Source organism: Oncorhynchus keta, chromosome 35 (genome assembly GCF_023373465.1).
Source record: "Oncorhynchus keta strain PuntledgeMale-10-30-2019 chromosome 35, Oket_V2, whole genome shotgun sequence".
Classification (NCBI taxonomy): Eukaryota; Metazoa; Chordata; class Actinopteri; order Salmoniformes; family Salmonidae; genus Oncorhynchus; species Oncorhynchus keta.
The window spans coordinates 80,286,358-80,300,342 of NC_068455.1; positions in this window are offsets into that span (position 1 = coordinate 80,286,358).

Sequence of the window (13,985 nt, forward strand, 5' to 3'; positions counted from 1 at the left end):
CTGTCAGATATAGAACGCTTAGAACTAGGATGTTTAGAACTATCAGAACTAGAATGTTTAGAACTATCAGAACTAGAATGTTTAGAAATATCAGAACTATAATTTTTAAAACTATCAGATCTAAAATGTTTAGAACTAGAACATTTAGAATTTTCAGAACTAGAATGTTTAAAACTATCAGATCTAGAATGTTATGAACTATCAGAACTAGAATGTTTAGAACTATCAGAACTAGAACGTTTAGAACTATCAGAACTAGAACGTTTAGAACTATCAGAACTAGAACGTTTAGAACTATCAGAACTATAACATTTAGAACTATCAGAAGTACAATGTTTAAAACTATCAGATCTAGAATGTTATGAACTATCAGAACTAGCATGTTATGAACTATCAGAACTAGATTGTTTAGAACTATCAGAACTAGAATGTTTAGAACAATCAGAACTAGATTGTTTAGAACTATCAGAACTAGAATGTTTAGAACTATCAGAACTAGAATGTTTAGAACTATCAGAACTTCAAACCAGAAGAGACAGATAAAACTATCAGAGACTAGAATGTTAAAGAACTATCAGAGGAGTAAAGAATGAGACAGAACTAGTGAAAGAACTAGAAAGTTATGAAAGAATCAGAACTAGAAGGTTTAGAACTAAGAACTAGAGAATGTTTAGAACTAGAGACAGAAAGGAGTCAAACCAGAAGAGACAGAGAAAGAGTGAAAGAAGAAGAGACAGAGAAGGAGTGAAAGAAGAAGAGACAGAGAAAGAGTGAAAGAAGAAGAGACAGAGAAAGAGTGAAAGAAGAAGAGACAGAGAAGGAGTGAAAGAAGAAGAGACAGAGGAGTGAAAGAAGAAGAGACAGAGAAGGAAAAGAAGAAGAGACAGAGAAGGAGTGGAAGAAGAAGAGACAGAGAAGGAGAAGAAGAAGAGACAGAGAAAGAGTGAGTGAAAGAAGAAGAGACAGAGAAGGAGTGGAAGAAGAAGAGACAGAGGAGTGAAAGAAGAAGAGACAGAGAAAGAGTGAAAGAAGAAGAGACAGAGAAGGAGTGAAAGAAGAAGAGACAGAGGAGTGAAAGAAGAAGAGACAGAGGAGTGAAAGAAGAAGAGACAGAGAAGGAGTGAAAGAAGAAGAGACAGAGAAGAGAGTGAAAGAAGAAGAGACAGAGGAGTGAAAGAAGAAGAGACAGAGAAGGAAGAAGAACAGAAGAAGAGACAGAGAAGAGAAGGAAAAAGAAGAAGAGACAGAGAAGGAGTGAAAGAAGAAGAGACAGAGAAGGAGTGAAAGAAGAAGAGACAGAGAAGGAGAAAGAAGAAGAGACAGAGAAGGAGTGAAAGAAGAAGAGACAGAGAGACAGAAAGAAGAAGAAGAAGAGAAGAGAAAGAAGAAGAGACAGAGAAGGAGTGAAAGAAGAAGAGACAGAGAAGGAGTGAAAGAAGAAGAGACAGAGAAGAGAAAGAAGAAGAGACAGAGAAGGAGTGAAAGAAGAAGAGACAGAGAAGGAGTGAAAGAAGAGAAGAAAAGAAGAAGAGACAGAGAAGGAGAAAGAAGAAGAGACAGAGAAGGAGTGAAAGAAGAAGAGACAGAGAAGGAGTGAAAGAAGAAGAGACAGAGAAGGAGTGAAAGAAGAAGAGACAGAGAAGGAGTGAAAGAAGAAGAGACAGAGAAGGAGTGAAAGAAGAAGAGACAGAGAAGGAGTGAAAGAAGAAGAGACAGAGAAGGAGTGAAAGAAGAAGAGACAGAGAAGGAGTGAAAGAAGAAGAGACAGAGAAGGAGTGAAAGAAGAAGAGACAGAGAAGGAGAAGAAGAAAGAAGAAGAGACAGAGAAGGAGTGAAAGAAGAAGAGACAGAGAAGGAGAAAGAAGAAAAGAAGAAGAGACAGAGAAGGAGTGAAAGAAGAAGAGACAGAGAAGGAGTGAAAGAAGAAGAGACAGAGGAAGAAAGAAGAGAAGAAGAGACAGAGAAGGAGAAAGAAGAAGAGACAGAGAAGGAGTGAAAGAAGAAGAGACAGAGAAGGAGTGAAAGAAGAAGAGACAGAGAAGGAGTGAAAGAAGAAGAGACAGAGAAGGAGTGAAAGAAGAAGAGACAGAGAAGGAGTGAAAGAAGAAGAGACAGAGAAGTGAAAGAAGAAGAGACAGAGAAGGAGTGAAAGAAGAAGAGACAGAGAAGGAGTGAAAGAAGAAGAGACAGAGAAGTGAAAGAAGAAGAGACAGAGAAGGAGAAAGAAGAGACAGAGAAGGAGTGAAAGAAGAAGAGACAGAGAAGGATGAAAGAAGAAGAGACAGAGAAGTGAAAGAAGAAGAGACAGAGAAGGAAAAGAAGAAGAGACAGAGAAGTGAAAGAAGAAGAGACAGAGAAGGAGGAAAGAAGAAGAGACAGAGAAGGAAAGAAGAAGAGACAGAGAAGGAGTGAAAGAAGAAGAGACAGAGAAGTGAGAAAGAAGAAGAGACAGAGAAGGAGTGAAAGAAGAAGAGACAGAGAAGGAGTGAAAGAAGAAGAGACAGAGAGAAGGAGTGAAAGAAGAAGAGACAGAGAAGGAGTGAAAGAAGAAGAGACAGAGAAGGAAAGAAGAAGAGACAGAGAAGGAGTGAAAGAAGAAGAGACAGAGAAGGAGTGAAAGAAGAAGAGACAGAGAAGGAGTGAAAGAAGAAGAGACAGAGAAGGAGTGAAAGAAGAAGAGACAGAGAAGGAGTGAAAGAAGAAGAGACAGAGGAGTGAAAAGAAGAAGAGACAGAGAAGGAGTGAAAGAAGAAGAGACAGAGAAGGAGTGAAAGAAGAAGAGACAGAGAAGGAGTGAAAGAAGAAGAGACAGAGGAGTGAAAGAAGAAGAGACAGAGAAGGAGTGAAAGAAGAAGAGACAGAGAAGGAGTGAAAGAAGAAGAGACAGAGAAGGAGTGAAAGAAGAAGAGACAGAGAAGGAGTGAAAGAAGAAGAGACAGAGAAGGAGTGAAAGAAGAAGAGACAGAGAAGGAGTGAAAGAAGAAGAGACAGAGAAGTGAAAGAAGAAGAGACAGAGAAGGAGTGAAAGAAGAAGAGACAGAGAAGGAAAGAAGAAGAGACAGAGAAGAAGAAGAGACAGAGAAGAAAAGAAGAAGAGACAGAGAAGAAGAAAGAAGAAGAAGACAGAGAAGGAGTGAAAGAAGAAGAGACAGAGAAGGAGTGAAAGAAGAAGAGACAGAGAAGGAGAGAAGAGAAGAAGAGACAGAGAAGAGAGACAGAGAAAGAAGAAGAGACAGAGAAGGAGTGAAAGAAGAAGAGACAGAGAAGGAAAGAAGAAGAGACAGAGAAGGAGTGAAAGAAGAAGAGACAGAGAAGTGAAAGAAGAAGAGACAGAGAAGGAGTGAAAGAAGAAGAGACAGAGAAGTGAAAGAAGAAGAGACAGAGAAGGAGTGAAAGAAGAAGAGACAGAGAAGAGAGTGAAAGAAGAAGAGACAGAGAAGGAAGAGAAAAGAAGAAGAGACAGAGAAGGAGTGAAAGAAGAAGACAGAGAGAAGAGACAGAGAAGAGAAGTGAAAGAAGAAGAGACAGAGAAGGAGTGAAAGAAGAAGAGACAGAGAAGGAGGAAAGAAGAAGAGACAGAGAAGGAGTGAAAGAAGAGAGAGAGTGAAAGAGAGAAGAGAAGAAGAAGAAGAGAGAAGGAAGGAAAGAAGAAGACAGACAGAGAGGAGTGAAAGAAGAAGAGACAGAGAAGTGAAAAGAAGAAGAGACAGAGAAGAAGAGTGAAAGAAGAAGAGACAGAGAAGGAGTGAAAGAAGAAGAGACAGAGAAGGAGAGAAAGAAGAAGAGACAGAGAAGGAAAGAAAGAAGAGACAGAGAAGGAGGAAAGAAGAAGAGACAGAGAAGGAAAGAAGAAGAAAGAAGAAGAGAGACAGAGAAGGAAGAAGAGACAGAGGAGTGAAAGAAGAAGAGACAGAGAAGGAGTGAAAGAAGAAGAGACAGAGAAGGAGTGAAAGAAGAAGAGACAGAGAAGGAGTGAAAGAAGAAGAGACAGAGGAGGAGTGAAAGAAGAAGAGACAGAGAAGGAGTGAAAGAAGAAGAGACAGAGAAGGAGTGAAAGAAGAAGAGACAGAGAAGGAGTGAAAGAAGAAGAGACAGAGAAGGAGTGAAAGAAGAAGAGACAGAGAAGAAGTGAAAGAAGAAGAGACAGAGAAGGAGTGAAAGAAGAAGAGACAGAGAAGGAGTGAAAGAAGAAGAGACAGAGGAGTGAAAGAAGAAGAGACAGAGAAGGAGTGAAAGAAGAAGAGACAGAGAAGGAGTGAAAGAAGAAGAGACAGAGAAGGAGTGAAAGAAGAAGAGACAGAGGAGTGAAAGAAGAAGAGACAGAGAAGTGAAGAAAAAGAAGAGAAAGAAGAAGAGACAGAGAAGGAGTGAAAGAAGAAGAGACAGAGAAGGAGTGAAAGAAGAAGAAGAGACAGAGGAGTGAAAGAAGAAGAGACAGAGAAGGAGTGAAAGAAGAAGAGACAGAGAAGGAGTGAAAGAAGAAGAGACAGAGAAGGAGAGAAAGAAGAAGAGACAGAGAAGGAGTGAAAGAAGAAGAGACAGAGAAAAGGAAGAGAAAGAAAAGAAGAAGAGACAGAGAAGGAGTGAAAGAAGAAGAGACAGAGAAGGAGTGAAAGAAGAAGAGACAGAGAAGGAGTGAAAGAAGAAGAGACAGAGAAGGAGTGAAAGAAGAAGAGACAGAGAAGGAGTGAAAGAAGAAGAGACAGAGAAGGAGTGAAAGAAGAAGAGACAGAGAAGGAGTGAAAGAAGAAGAGACAGAGAAGGAGTGAAAGAAGAAGAGACAGAGAAGAGACAGAGAAGGAGTGAAAGAAGAAGAGACAGAGAAGGAGTGAAAGAAGAAGAGACAGAGAAGGAGTGAAAGAAGAAGAGACAGAGTGAAAGAAGAAGAGACAGAGAAGGAGTGAAAGAAGAAGAGACAGAGAAGGAGTGAAAGAAGAAGAGACAGAGAAGGAGTGAAAGAAGAAGAGACAGAGGAAAAGAAGAAGAGACAGAGAAGGAGTGAAAGAAGAAGAGACAGAGAAAGAAGAAGAGACAGAGGAGTGAAAGAAGAAGAGACAGAGAAGGAGTGGAAGAAGAAGAGACAGAGAAGGAGTGAAAGAAGAAGAGACAGAGAAGGAGTGAAAGAAGAAGAGACAGAGAAGGAGTGGAAAAGAGAACAGAGGAGAAAGAAGAAGAGACAGAGAAAAGAAGAAGAGACAGAGAAGGAGTGAAAGAAGAAGAGACAGAGAAGGAGTGAAAGAAGAAGAGACAGAGAAGGAGAAAGAAGAAGAGACAGAGGAGTGAAAGAAGAAGAGACAGAGAAGGAAGAAGAAGAGACAGAGAAGAGAAGAGACAGAGAAGGAGTGAAAGAAGACAGAGAAGGAGTGAAAGAAGAAGAGACAGAGAAGGAGTGAAAGAAGAAGAGACAGAGGAGTGAAAGAAGAAGAGACAGAGAAGGAGTGAAAGAAGAAGAGACAGAGAAGGAGTGAAAGAAGAAGAGACAGAGAAGGAGTGAAAGAAGAAGAGACAGAGGAGGAAAGAAGAAGAGACAGAGAAGGAGTGAAAGAAGAAGAGACAGAGAAGGAGTGAAAAGAAGAGACAGAGAAGGAGTGAAAGAAAGAAGAGACAGAGACAGAGAAGGAGTGAAAGAAGAAGAGACAGAGAAGAGTGAAGAAGAAGAGACAGAGAAGGAGTGAAAGAAGAAGAGACAGAGAAGGAGTGAAAGAAGAAGAGAAGAAAGAGAAAGAAGAAGAGACAGAGAAGTGAAAGAAGAAGAGACAGAGAAGGAGTGAAAGAAGAAGAGACAGAGAAGGAGTGAAAGAAGAAGAGACAGAGAAGGAGGAAAGAAGAAGAGACAGAGGAGTGAAAGAAGAAGAGACAGAGAAGGAAAGAAGAAGAGACAGAAGAGAGAAGAAGGACAGAAAGAAGAAGAGACAGAGAAGGAAAAGAAGAAGAGACAGAGAAGGAGTGAAAGAAGAAGAGAAGGAGAAAGAAGAAGAGACAGAGAAGAAGAAGAGACAGAGAAGGAGAAGAAAGAGAAGAAGAAGAAGAGACAGAGAGTGAAAGAAGAAGAGACAGAGAAGGAGAAAAGAAGAAGAGACAGAGAAGGAGTGAAAGAAGAAGAGACAGAGAAGGAGTGAAAGAAGAAGAGACAGAGAAGAGAGTGAAAGAAGAAGAGACAGAGAAGGAGTGAAAGAAGAAGAGACAGAGACAGAGAAGTGAAAGAAGAAGAGAAAGAAGAAGAGAAGGAGTGAAAGAAGAAGAGACAGAGAAGGAGTGAAAGAAGAAGAGACAGAGAAAGTGAAAGAAGAAGAGACAGAGAAGTGAAAGAAGAAGAGACAGAGAAGGAGTGAAAGAAGAAGAGACAGAGAAGAGTGAAAGAAGAAGAGACAGAGAAAGAAAGAAGAAGAGAGACAGAGAAGGAGTGAAAGAAGAAGAGACAGAGAAGGAGACAGAGAAGAAGTGAAAGAAGAAGAGACAGAGAAGGAGTGAAAGAAGAAGAGACAGAGAAGGAGTGAAAGAAGAAGAGACAGAGAAGGAGTGAAAGAAGAAGAGACAGAGAAGGAGTGAAAGAAGAAGAGACAGAGAAGGAGGAAAGAAGAAGAGACAGAGAAGGAGTGAAAGAAGAAGAGACAGAGAAGGAGAAAGAAGAAGAGACAGAGAAGGAGTGAAAGAAGAAGAGACAGAGGAAGGAAGAAGAAAGAAGAAGAGACAGAGAAGGAGTGAAAGAAGAAGAGACAGAGAAGGAGTGAAAGAAGAAGAGACAGAGAAGGAGTGAAAGAAGAAGAGACAGAGAAGGAGTGAAAGAAGAAGAGACAGAGAGGAGGAGAAGAGAAGAGAAGATACAGAGAAGGAGTGAAAGAAGAAGAGACAGAGAAGGAGTGAAAGAAGAAGAGACAGAGAAGGAGTGAAAGAAGAAGAGACAGAGAAGGAGTGAAAGAAGAAGAGACAGAGAAGGAGTGAAAGAAGAAGAGACAGAGAAGGAGTGAAAGAAGAAGAGACAGAGAAGGAGTGAAAGAAGAAGAGACAGAGAAGGAGTGAAAGAAGAAGAGACAGAGAAGGAGTGAAAGAAGAAGAGACAGAGAAGGAGTGAAAGAAGAAGAGACAGAGGAGTGAAAGAAGAAGAGACAGAGAAGGAGAAAGAAGAAGAGACAGAGAAGGAGTGAAAGAAGAAGAGACAGAGAAGGAGTGAAAGAAGAAGAGACAGAGAAGGAGTGGAAGAAGAAGAGACAGAGGAGTGAAAGAAGAAGAGACAGAGAAGGAGAAGAAGAGACAGAGAAAGAGTGAAAGAAGAAGAGACAGAGAAGAAGTGAAAGAAGAAGAGACAGAGAAGGAGTGAAAGAAGAAGAGACAGAGAAGGAGTGAAAGAAGAAGAGACAGAGAAGGAGTGAAAGAAGAAGAGACAGAGAAGGAGTGAAAGAAGAAGAGACAGAGAAGGAGTGAAAGAAGAAGAGACAGAGAAGGAGTGAAAGAAGAAGAGACAGAGAAGGAGTGAAAGAAGAAGAGACAGAGAAGGAGTGAAAGAAGAAGAGACAGAGACAAAGAAGAGAACAGGAGTGAAAGAAGAAGAGACAGAGAAGGAGTGAAAGAAGAAGAGACAGAGAAGGAGAGAAGAAGAGACAGAGAAGGAGAAAGAAGAAGAGACAGAGAAGGAGTGAAAGAAGAAGAGACAGAGAAGGAGTGAAAGAAGAAGAGACAGAGAAGGAGTGAAAGAAGAAGAGACAGAGAAGGAGAGAAGAAGAGACAGAGGAGAGTGAAAGAAGAAGAGACAGAGAAGGAGTGAAAGAAGAAGAGACAGAGAAAGAGTGAAAGAAGAAGAGACAGAGAAGAAGAAGAGACAGAGAAGGAGTGAAAGAAGAAGAGACAGAGAAGGAGTGAAAGAAGAAGAGACAGAGAAGGAGTGAAAGAAGAAGAGACAGAGAAGGAAAGAAGAAAGAAGAAGAGACAGAGAAGGACAGAAAGAAGAAGACAGAGAAGAGAGTGAAAGAAGAAGAGACAGAGAAGAGTGAAAGAAGAAGAGACAGAGAAGGAGTGAAAGAAGAAGAGACAGAGGAGGAGAAAAGAAGAAGAGACAGAGAAGGAGTGAAAGAAGAAGAAGAGACAGAGAAGGAGACAGAAAGAAAGAAGAGAGACAGAGAAAAGTGAAAGAAGAAGAGACAGAGAAGAGAGAAAGAAGAAGAGACAGAGAGAGTGAAAGAAGAAGAGACAGAGGAGTGAAAGAAGAAGAGACAGAGAAGGAGTGAAAGAAGAAGAGACAGAGAAGAAGTGAAAGAAGAAGAGACAGAGAAGGAGAGAAAGAAGAAGAGACAGAGAAGGAGTGAAAGAAGAAGAGACAGAGAAGGAGAAAGAAAGAAGAAGAGACAGAGAAGAGAAAGAAGAAGAGACAGAGAAGGAGTGAAAGAAGAAGAGACAGAGAAGGAGTGAAAGAAGAAGAGACAGAGAAGGAGTGAAAGAAGAAGAGACAGAGAAGGAGTGAAAGAAGAAGAGACAGAGAAGGAGTGAAGAAGAAGAGACAGAGGAGTGAAAGAAGAAGAGACAGAGAAGGAGTGAAAGAAGAAGAGACAGAGAAGAAGAAGGAAGAAGAGACAGAGAGGAGAAAGAAGAAGAGACAGAGAAGGAGTGAAAGAAGAAGAGACAGAGAAGGAGTGAAAGAAGAAGAGACAGAGGAGGAGTGAAAGAAGAGACAGAGAAGGGAGGAAAGAAGAAGAGACAGAGAAGGAGTGAAAGAAGAAGAGACAGAGAAAAAGAAGAAGAGACAGAAAGAAAAGAAGAAGAGACAGAGAAGGAGTGAAAGAAGAAGAGACAGAGGAGTGAAAGAAGAAGAGACAGAGAAGAGGAAAGAAGAAGAGACAGAGAAGGAGAGAAAGAAGAGACAGAGAAGGAGTGAAAGAAGAAGAGACAGAGAAGAGGAAAGAAGAAGAGACAGAGAAGGAGTGAAAGAAGAAGAGACAGAGAAGGAGTGAAAGAAGAAGAGACAGAGAAGGAAGGAAAGAAGAAGAGACAGAGAAGAAGACAGAAAAGAGTGAAAGAAGAAGAGACAGAGAAGAGAAAGAAGAAGAGACAGAGGAGGAAAGAAGAAGAGACAGAGAAAGTGAAAGAAGAAGAGACAGAGAAGGAGAGAAAGAAGAAGAGACAGAGAAGGAGTGAAAGAAGAAGAGACAGAGAAGGAGTGAAAGAAGAAGAGACAGAAGAGACAAAGAGAAGAGACAGAGAAAGAAAGAAAGAGACAGAGAAGGAGTGAAAGAAGAAGAGACAGAGAAGGAGAAAGAAGAAGAGACAGAGAAGGAGTGAAAGAAGAAGAAGAGACAGAGAAGGAGTGAAAGAAGAAGAGACAGAGGAGTGAAAGAAGAAGAGACAGAGAAGGAAGAAGAAGAGACAGAGAAGGAGTGAAAGAAGAAGAGACAGAGAAGGAGTGAAAGAAGAAGAGACAGAGAAGGAGTGAAAGAAGAGACAGAAAGAAGAAAGAAGAAGAGACAGAGAAGTGAAAGAAGAAGAAGAGACAGAGAAGGAGTGAAAGAAGAAGAGACAGAGAAGGAGTGAAAGAAGAAGAGACAGAGAAGGAGTGAAAGAAGAAGAGACAGAGAAGGAGAGAAAGAAGAAGAGACAGAGAAGGAGTGAAAGAAGAAGAGACAGAGGAGAAAGAAGAAGAGACAGAGAAGAAAGAAGAAGAGACAGAGAAGGAGAAGAGACAGAGGAGTGAAAGAAGAAGAGACAGAGAAGGAGTGAAAGAAGAAGAGACAGAGAAAGAGTGAAAGAAGAAGAGACAGAGAAGGAGAAGAAGAAAGAAGAAGAGACAGAGAAGAGGAGTGAAAGAAGAAGAGACAGAGAAGGAGAAAGAAGAAGAGACAGAGAAAGAGTGAAAGAAGAAGAGACAGAGAAGGAGAAAGAAGAAGAGACAGAGAAGAGAAAGAAGAAGATACAGAGAAGAAAAGAAGAAGAGAGAGAAGGAGTGAAAGAAGAAGAGACAGAGAAGGAGTGAAAGAAGAAGAGACAGAAGAAAGAAGAAGAGACAGAGAAGGAGGAAGAAGAGACAGAGAGGAGTGAAGAAGAAGAGACAGAGAAGAGTGAAAGAAGAAGAGACAGAGAAGGAGTGAAAGAAGAAGAGACAGAGGAGTGAAAGAAGAAGAGACAGAGGAGTGAAAGAAGAAGAGACAGAGAAGGAGTGAAGAAGAAGAGACAGAGACAGAGGAGTGAAAGAAGAAGAGACAGAGAAGGAGATGAAAGAAGAAGAGACAGAGAAAGAGTGAAAGAAGAAGAGACAGAGAAGGAGTGAAAGAAGAAGAGACAGAGAAGGAAAGAAGAAGAGACAGAGAAGAGTGAAAGAAGAAGAGACAGAGAAGGAGTGAAAGAAGAAGAGACAGAGAAGGAGTGAAAGAAGAAGAGACAGAGAAGAGTGAAAGAAGAAGAGACAGAGAAGAGAAAAAGAAGAAGAGACAGAGAAGGAGTGAAAGAAGAAGAGACAGAGAAGGAGTGAAAGAAGAAGAGACAGAGAAGGAGAAAGAAGAAGAGAGACAGAGAAGGAGTGAAAGAAGACAGAGACAGAGAAAGAAGAAGAGACAGAAAGAAGAAGAGACAGAGAAGGAGTGAAAGAAGAAGAGACAGAGAAGGAGTGAAAGAAGAAGAGACAGAGAAGGAGTGAAAGAAGAAGAGACAGAGAAGGAGTGAAAGAAGAAGAGACAGAGAAGGAGTGAAAGAAGAAGAGAGAGAAGGATTTAAAGAAGAAGAGACAGAGAAAGAAGAAGAGACAGAGAAGGAGTGAAAGAAGAAGAGACAGAGAAGGAGTGAAAGAAGAAGAGACAGAGAAGAGTGAAAGAAGAAGAGACAGAGAAGGAGTGAAAGAAGAAGAGACAGAGAAGGAGTGAAAGAAGAAGAGACAGAGAAGGAGTGAAAGAAGAAGAGACAGAGAAGGAGTGAAAGAAGAAGAGAGAGAGGAGAGAAAGAAGAAGAGACAGAGAAGGAGTGAAAAGAGAAGAAGAGACAGAGAAGGAGTGAAAGAAGAAGAGACAGAGGAGGAAAGAAGAAGAGACAGAGAAGGAGTGAAAGAAGAAGAGACAGAGAAGGACAGAGAAGGAGTGAAAGAAGAAGAGACAGAGAAGGAGTGAAAGAAGAAGAGACAGAGAAGGAGTGAAAGAAGAAAGACAGAGAGAGAAAGAAGAAGAGACAGAGGAGTGAAAGAAGAAGAGACAGAGGAGAAGAAGAGACAGAGAAGGACAGAGAAGGAGTGAAAGAAGAAGAGACAGAGGAGTGAAAGAAAGACAGAAGAGAAAGAGAAGATACAGAGGAGTGAAAGAAGAAGAGACAGAGAAGGAGTGAAAGAAGAAGAGACAGAGAAGGAGTGAAAGAAGAAGAGACAGAGAAGGAGTGAAAGAAGAAGAGACAGAGAAGGAGTGAAAGAAGAAGAGACAGAGAAGGAGTGAAAGAAGAAGAGACAGAGAAGGAGTGAAAGAAGAAGAGACAGAGAAGGAGTGAAAGAAGAAGAGACAGAGAAGGAGTGAAAGAAGAAGAGACAGAGAAGGAGTGAAAGAAGAAGAGACAGAGGAGTGAAAGAAGAAGAGACAGAGGAGTGAAAGAAGAAGAGACAGAGAAGGAGTGAAAGAAGAAGAGACAGAGGAGTGAAAGAAGAAGAGACAGAGAAGGAGTGAAAGAAGAAGAGACAGAGAAGGAGTGGAAGAAGAAGAGACAGAGGAGTGAAAGAAGAAGAGACAGAGGAGTGAAAGAAGAAGAGACAGAGGAGTGAAAGAAGAAGAGACAGAGAAAGAGTGAAAGAAGAAGAGACAGAGAAGGAGTGGAAGTTGGACAGGTAGAAGTGGGAATTGAACCCCCACTTCCTGAGGCAGTTGGCAGCTACTGTGTAGGTTTGTCAGAGTTTTCGTCGTTGTTGTTGTTGTTAATTAAAGGGTAAATGTGAACGTCAAACGTTGTGCTACTGTCCTGTTCAGAATTCCCCCAGTCTGAGGCATGGAGGTGAAAGGGAGGTGATAAGCCCTCAAGCAAACTCTCTGGTCAAAGTTTTTTTTAAATTAAAAATAAAAACAGGCAAGATGATCTCCCCCCTGTATTCGGGTCCTTCGTGAACTCAGACGGGTGAGAGCACACACCAAGCGCTCAGATGAAACTCTCCATGACAACCCAGGAAAGTGGTGCATCAATGACAACGTGAGGACACAAGTGTTCTCGCGCTGAAGAAGGAAACAAAACAAGGAATTCACTCAATAAAAAAAAAATGTGTTTATTTTTGTAGCATTTCGGTCGCTAATGCTAATAGTCCGAGTCAAACAGACATTTTGACTCATCAATTCAGTTTTCATTATTTATTTTTATTGAATCTTTATTTAGCCAGGGAGTCATGCTGAGACCACGGTCATTTAGCCAGGGAGTCATGCTGAGACCACAGTCATTTAGCCAGGGAGTCATGCTGAGACCACGGTCATTTAGCCAGAGAGTCATGCTGAGACCACGGTCATTTAGCCAGGGAGTCATGCTGAGACCACGGTCATTTAGCCAGGGAGTCCTACTGAGACCACGGTCATTTAGCCAGGGAGTCATGCTGAGACCACGGTCATTTAGCCAGGGAGTCCTGCTGAGACCACGGTCATTTAGCCAGGGAGTCTAGCTGAGACCACGGTCATTTAGCCAGGGAGTCATGCTGAGACCACGGTCATTTAGCCAGGGAGTCCTGCTGAGACCACGGTCATTTAGCCAGGGAGTCATGCTGAGACCACGGTCATTTAGCCAGGGAGTCCTACTGAGACCACGGTCATTTAGCCAGGGAGTCATGCTGAGACCACGGTAATTTAGCCAGGGAGTCATGCTGAGACCACGGTCATTTAGCCAGGGAGTCATGCTGAGACCACGGTCATTTAGCCAGGGAGTCATGCTGAGACCACGGTCATTTAGCCAGGGAGTCATGCTGAGACCACGGTCATTTAGCCAGGGAGTCTAGCTGAGACCACGTCATTTAGCCAGGGAGTCATGCTGAGACCACGGTCATTTAGCCAGGCAGTCCTGCTGAGACCACGGTCATTTAGCCAGGGAGTCATGCTGAGACCACTGTCATTTAGCCAGGGAGTCATGCTGAGACCACGGTCATTTAGCCAGGGAGTCATGCTGAGACCACGGTCATTTAGCCAGGGAGTCATGCTGAGACCACGGTCATTTAGCCAGGGAGTCATGCTGAGACCACGGTCATTTAGCCAGGGAGTCATGCTGAGACCATGGTAATTTAGCCAGGGAGTCATGCTGAGACCACGGTCATTTAGCCAGGGAGTCTAGCTGAGACCACGGTCATTTAGCCAGGGAGTCATGCTGAGACCACGGTCATTTAGCCAGGGAGTCATGCTGAGACCACGGTCATTTAGCCAGGGAGTCATGCTGAGACCACGGTCATTTAGCCAGGGAGTCATGCTGAGACCACGGTCATTTAGCCAGGGAGTCATGCTGAGACCATGGTCATTTAGCCAGGGAGTCATGCTGAGACCACGGTCATTTAGCCAGGGAGTCTAGCTGAGACCACGGTCATTTAGCCAGGGAGTCTAGCTGAGACCACTGTCATTTAGCCAGGGAGTCATGCTGAGACCACATCAATTACACTATATATATATCTATAAACACATCAATTACACTATACATATCTATAAACACATCAATACACATCAATTACACTATATATATCTATATACCCATCAATTACACTATATATATCTATATACCCATCAATTACACTATATATATCAATTACACTATATATATCAATATACCCATCAATTACACTATATATATCAATTACACTATATATATCTATATACCCATCAATTACACTATATATATCAATTACACTATATATATCAATATACCCATCAATTACACTATATATATCAATTACACTATATATATCAATATACCCATCAATTACACTATATATATATCAATTACACTATATATATCTATATACCCATCAATTACACTATATATATCTATATACCCATCAATTACACTATATATATCAA